Genomic DNA, 7,345 nt, shown 5'->3' with positions numbered 1-7,345 from the left:
AGGTGTGTCTTGTCACGTTGGTTAGCTTATCCCAGGTCCACAATTTCACCTGCGCAGACCTAAGCCGGCCAAAGTTATTGGGAATATTCTTTGTTTTTTTCGCGTATACATGGAGAAGGTTGCGTCGTATTTCTTGGTATTAAAATATAATTTTAGATTATTTTCAGGCGGCGTTCTTATTCAGCAGTCAGGATAGAAAAGACTCTCGCTGTAGGTGTTTCGTCTGCTCAGAGTTCCTCCGTTTTATGTCATCCTGTTACGACTCACTCCTCATTTCTACGTCGCATCTGACCCATAACTAATTTCTTCTCATTATGATGCTTAAAACTCCTGACACGTAAACCCAATCACGGCACATGATCTGTCTCTACATACCCATAAAAACAGTGAATCCAGACATAGGTGATATGGAGGCAGCTGGAAGTGGCTGGAAAGTGAAAATGACCCGATTTTTAAGCGAATGACGCGGAATAACAGGGTTGGGAATGGTATTAGAGTGACGGCGCAGGAAGCACGAAGACTGTGAGAGTTTGGGCAAAGGCAGAGGAGTAAGCAGGGAAAAGGATGTTGAGGATGGGAACTCCAGGCAGAAGAGGAAGGCCAAAGAGGGGGTTTGTGGGTAATGTGCAGGACGACATGCAGGAGGCTGGTGTAACAAGTAAAGGTAGAGAGGTGAGGGAGAGATGGATCAGGGTGGCCTGGCGGGAGCTGTCAAGAGACGATTATTATAATTATTACTACTACTATCGTTATTGTTGCTGTTTTCATTCTCTTCTCTTATTCTTCTTTAATTTTCTTTCCCATCTCTTCTTTCGTTTTTCTCTTTATTATTATTCTCATTATTCTTATTTTCTTTTCACTTTTCTTCTGCTTCTTCTCGATATTATCATAATCATCATCATGATTATTAACATTATCATCATTATCACCGTTAGTCATAGTAATGATAATATTTTGTTAATTTGTTGTCATATTCATTCTTTTCATTATTATTATTGTTACTGTTCTCCATTTGGTAATTACTTTATAATTATATTTGTTGTTTATAGTAATTTTGTTATTCGTTATCCTCATTCCTCTTCCTCTTATAATTACTCCATATCTTAATGCCATTTACTTACCTCACTCTTGGTCTCTCCAAAAAGCGACATAAAAGAACATCCAATAAATATGATAAGGATAAGAAAAATAGTAATTGTAATTGTATGTATTCGAATGATTATTGGGAATGTGTGGTTAACATGATAATTAATTTATTATTATAAAATGTTATATATGTTAAGTCAAATGTATACCTGCTTCGCTTGAATAATTTATATCAGATTGAATTCTAGAACATATGTTAATAAATATTTTTTTTTATCTATAGTTGCTACGATAGACTGAAAAAAGGTAAAATAAATTAAATGTATTTGAAATTTTAGGGGTTGGCATGCTTAAAAATAACTACTTTAAAGGCATCTATTTCCTTCGGTATTTACTTAAAAAAAGAAATCACATAATAGTTAAATGGTCTGTTTATTAAGTGCAGGTATTAGCTATCTGATTATTTTTGTATAGAAATGGATAAATATTTTTGTACTAATTCATATCAAGAGCTCTAAACATGACTATTTTCTAATTCTATTAATGTGGCCATAAAACATATTTTCTCATGAAACATGTCTTATCTCGGAAAGAAATATAATTAACAGATGCATTTTTTGTACATACATATATATTTTGAGATACTGTAACACAGTCATTGCAATGCAGAAAAAATACACAAGATAATTTTATTAAGAGGTGATAAGTCGGTGTTTGAAGTCGAATTGTACCTTCGAAGGTCATCTCTCCTGAGAGAGAGAAATAGAGAGAGAGAGAGAGTGAGTGAGAGAAAGCGAGAGAGCGAGAGAGAGAGAGAGAGAGATAGAGAGAAAGCGAGAGAAAGAGAGAGAGAGAGGATGGCCCAAACCTCCCTGGACACCCTGAATCGACTCCACCGGCAGCAGAACGAACAGCCCAAACTGCCCGCCACCAGGAAGGACCGACGAGCAGGAAGACCAAGCAGCCGATCACCAACAAGCTGAGATTTCGTTGGAGAGCTCGACGATGGCGTCATTGTTGGAATACACTTCTTGGACGCTGTAGTCAAAGCAACGGCCGCCAACATTGTAGCTTAGAATGGAATAAAGTCAATTTTCACGATGCTAGTCCTTTGATTTGGTTCATAGTCCTATATTATATGTCGCAGCATAATATAATACGATACAATACAGTGTTATAAATAATGTATGTATTTATTTTTGGCAGTAATTTCATTTAAACCATTTCCAGTGTCAGACCGATGGGACCGTGGAGACTAGCGTCTCCGGTCTGGAAACCGTTCGGATTTCGCTCTGCACATCCAACTCTCATTAAGGGGCGGTCACACGAGCGTTTTTACACCGATAAATCAACGGAAACTTGAACTTTTCCACTACCCGCAACTTCCAAGTCGACAATACCTCTGATGTAGAAGCGAACTATATGCATCGTTCACAAATCGGGGAAGTGGCTTGTCAAGAAAGTCTATAGTCTGCTAAAGAAAAAAAATACTCAACTGCGTACCTAAAAACAATTCTTTATATTTATATCAATATAATTTTATCAACATATATTTTAATTTATACATTTATATTTTCAAAGTGTGCTTATTATTTCTCCACGGAAATTCATTTGAGCTACCGTGACGTCATCATTGTTTAAGCGCGCGTCTTCCAAGTTCCTCAAAGAAGCGTCTGTATTTATTTTCCCAAAATCACCTCAACATTAACATGGACGGCACTGAAGCATGGAGTTACTGCCTTCCTCATATTTGTATCACTTTTGCAAATGAGAGGCATCACTTGTTGCAGTAATTCACAAAAACAATTTCTTGTCATCCTCATGAAGTCGTAGTAGCCATGATGGTCCTCTAAACGGAGTTCCTGCAGCAGAGTATGGTATAAACTTCTGCTATTTCTTTTCTGCGACCCCAAACGAACACACATACGCTGTTTACGTAACCTTTCAGCCTCCATTGCAGCTGTAGATGACAAAATACTTAAGAGGAGGGTCGCGCGGGAAATCCTCGTGGGCACCATGTTTGTCGCTGGCATCGCGCGCATACGCGATGGTTCTTTTCGCTCCGTGCGACCAGCAAGTTGGGAAACCGCAGACAAATCGTTCCTGCTACAGGATCATATCACAAACTGGTTGTTGTAAAAGCTAATCTGATAAGATCCGCTATATCCAGCGCCCTTTTTAACTAGCGGTAGAAAAGAGACCATCAAATGTATTGGTCAGCAGCCTTATGGTCCTGTCACACTAGCAGTTTTTCTGTCATTTTTTTTGAGATTTTGTCATTTTTTGAGCGAATTGTCGATTTTCCAGTCAGACGATAATGATCGTTTCCGGCTGAAAACCTTTCCGTCAACTTTTCCAGCCAAGCATAGTCAAATCAAGAGCTATACTCAAGAATGTCTGTATTTATGTTAAATAAAACTGTCAAAAAATGACGGAAAAGTGCTATAGTGACAACATCTTTACTATCCTTCCTGCGATTGCTATCCATGGCTGCAGACTAGTTGAATCCTTCGTTATGCCGGCCACCTTTTCACAGATGACCCCACCCAGCGACTTGACTTCTCCTCCGCTCTTCTTGTACCATGTTGCTTCTCCCTCTCCCTCTTACCTTCCTCCCCCCTACCTGCAGATGATATCGAGGAAGACTTCGAAACTGTTGCTTCATATCTTAATAAATTATTTTGAATTCAGTGGGTTATTCTGCTATATGTAGTGATAGACTGATAATAAGAGTCGGGAAAGGAATGTAATTTAGTATCTTTATTAAGAAATGACGTATTGTCACTACCGACGGTTGAAGATATATAGTCTAAATCAGTGTTGAATTATATCTGCAATAATAAGATCCTAAATAAATTTAGTTCTCGTTTGTGCCGGTAAGAAAGAAACAAGAAGCTTTGCAAGCACGATATTTTCCCTTGAGGTAGCCTTGAGATTACGAGAGTTGGTCCTATATCCATTACGAGAGTTGGTCCTATATCCATTACGAGAGTTGGTCCTATATCCATAACGAGAGTTGGTCCTATATCCATTACGAGAGTTGGTCCTATATCCATTACGAGAGTTGGTCCTATATCCATTACGAGAGTTGGTCCTATATCCATTACGAGAGTTGGTCCTATATCCATTACGAGAGTTGGTCCTATATCCATTACGAGAGTTGGTCCTATATCCATTACGAGAGTTGGTCCTATATCCATTACGAGAGTTGGTCCTATATCCATTACGAGAGTTGGTCCTTTAAATATCCATTACGAGAGTTGGTCCTATATCCATTACGAGAGTTGGTCCTATATCCATTACGAGAGTTGGTCCTATATCCATTACGAGAGTTGGTCCTATATCCATTACGAGAGTTGGTCCTATATCCATTACGAGAGTTGGTCCTATATCCATTACGAGAGTTGGTCCTATATCCATTACGAGAGTTGGTCCTTTAAATATCCATTACGAGAGTTGGTCCTATATCCATTACGAGAGTTGGTCCTAAATCCAAGTGGCAAAAAACGTGCTTACTAACCACTGGCCGAAGCGGTGGGGGTCAGGTCTCTTCCCGTCCGACTTCGACCCCATCCGATGCCAGCTGTTGTTGGGAGCAGCGTCGTTGAGAAGGAGTCTGACCTGGGACTTTGCGATGAGTGAATCTTGGGTTGCAATGAAATATGCCGGTGTGTTATGTAGTTTCTTTATTTTTGTGAAACAAGGTGTACAAGATTTGCAAATATATCAGTAATATTACAAGAGAAACACAGAAATCGTGGACGTGTGAGATACTCCATATTTTGGGCGGAAGGAGGCACAAAAGAATATATATATATCTTTATATATTTATGTATATAGCTTCCATTGTTTTCCTCGCCCCATCACTAAGCTTTCATTGAAGCTTCTGGACTATTCTAGACACAAACTGACGACCTCTTTTTGCCCAAAATACGGATCAACAAGCATTGCAGTGCAGCTTATATGCGTCATGAAGGCAAGGTGAAACATTTATAAGCTTTTAAAATAATAATTAATGATTTAAATCCTGGAAAAAGTTTGTGACAGTAAAGATTAAAACAGCATTATTATTATTATTATTATTGTTAGTTTTTTAATGTAAAGTGTTTGGTCTTATATATTATGCCCTCTGTTTTATTATTTTTCATATATGTAGTAACGGTCATTGTCCTATGTGTTATTGTGTATTGATGATCCTATGTGTTTGCACCATCTTGGTCGTGGCTCTGTGTGTCGGCCTCATCAATACGGGTCGTGTGCTGGCATCAGTGTTGTGTTCTGGCGCGTTGGCACCACTGCGGTGTGCTCGCCTCGTGTGACAAGGGAACCCTGCAGCGGTGTTCCCTCTGTGTTCGCATCACTATGATGAAAACCCTGTATAGCAGCATCTTGGCTTGCTATTGCATGGGCGGGTTATTCCGTCACCGCAGTAGACTGGCGACGCTTCGGCATCATTTTTGCATGCTGTCAACATTGTCACAAAGTGCGGAGGACTGGGTCTGGGACATATCACTGTGACTATCACTGCCAAGATGCAGTGCAATTATTGGTCTACCAGTATAAATATTATATCAGTGATAGCTGTAAAGACCTGTTATTTACAAACTCCGTCTGCAAGCATTACTTCGCCATTGCACGAGTACGATGCTCTTACTACAATGCTGGAAGTATGATGTTACATGTGCCGCTGACTCTGTGACAAGCCGAGGCTGGCATGGATTGATACCATCACTAGTGAGATCGCTGCAGGTAATAGTGATATGATCTATAGACTATGATTAGTTGGAGTGACCATGAGAGTTTCTGTATCACATTTTGCGTCATGGCTGAACATGTATCATCAGGAGTAAATCTATGTTGCTAGCAGTACGGTTAGTGTTTCGTTTGTTACATGTGTAACTGTGTGTGTTCAGGTTATTTTTGTTCCAGTGTTCGCCAGGCTCCCGAGGCGCCGCCCGCCAGCGCCCGGCTATAACTCAGACCTCGCGTCAGTTACGACCACCGCGCTGGCAACGCTGCGCCGCGCCGTGACGCAACCCTGGGCGCCGCGACCGGAGAGCCTGTCTGTGACGCCCGCGCCTGATGTAGAGAACGAAACCACGAGGAAATGACGTTAGAGAGGATTTTATTGATCAACTATTCCATGTCGGAACACGAGTGTGATTACATTTAGTGTTGCCGGCTCACAGAGAGGCCCCGAGCCAGGGTCGCTGGGCGGCGAGACGGAGGCAGCGGTCGGGCGAGGACTGACCGGGGACGCAGGCGGGCTGGAACTGCCTAGCTATTTACAACTAAATATACGTAAGAGATCGGGCATCATTATATATATATATATATATATATATATATATATATATATATATATATATATATATATGATATATACATATATATATATATATATATACATATATATACATATATTATATATATATATATAAACATATATATATATATATACATATATATACATATATTATATATATATATATATATATATATATATACATATATATATATATACATATATTATATATATATATATATATATATATATATATATATATATATATATATGTATGTATGTATATAAACATATGTATATTTATATGTATATTCATACTCGTATAAACATACAGAATTTGCTGTATGTAAACAGTCAAAGGAAAATGCATTATTGTTCATTTCAGACAAAGATATTTTCACAATATTCAGTTTCACTCACATATCTAGCTGTGTACGAACAGAACCTCCAGCCGGTTGACACCTACTGGCGAACGAAACGCGGCCAATTTGAGTAAGGAAAGGGTTTCGTGGCATGGGTGTCAATATCCAATCAGATTTGCACAAGGTAAAGATTAACAAGTGAACCAACGAATTGTTTTGTATAATCGATTTTGTCTGAGCTTTTGCAACGACTCGGATTCTGTTTGAACCTAGAATGAACGTTGTTGGTACAGCGCGTATCTACTCTCAAAAAGAGAAAAGAAAAATACGATAACAAATATTTCATTCAGACTCTTTACGCATCGTTCGAATTGGCATAGCTTCCAGAAATCTGACTTTTTTTGATATATCGAGTATATTCTGTGAACAAAATCTGAACAAAATGAACAGAGAGAACCAAGCTATTGTTTTAATTTAGACTTAAGTGGGACAACAACACGGGCTGTAGAGAAGTGTTCATAGCACAGCGCATCGACTCTGCTGAATTCACGCAGAATATTATGTACCAAAAATATCTCCAAATGATAATGTC

This window comes from Penaeus vannamei, chromosome 4, assembly GCF_042767895.1.
Source record: "Penaeus vannamei isolate JL-2024 chromosome 4, ASM4276789v1, whole genome shotgun sequence".
Lineage (NCBI taxonomy): Eukaryota > Metazoa > Arthropoda > Malacostraca > Decapoda > Penaeidae > Penaeus > Penaeus vannamei.
Note: the sequence above shows the minus strand (reverse complement) of the source record.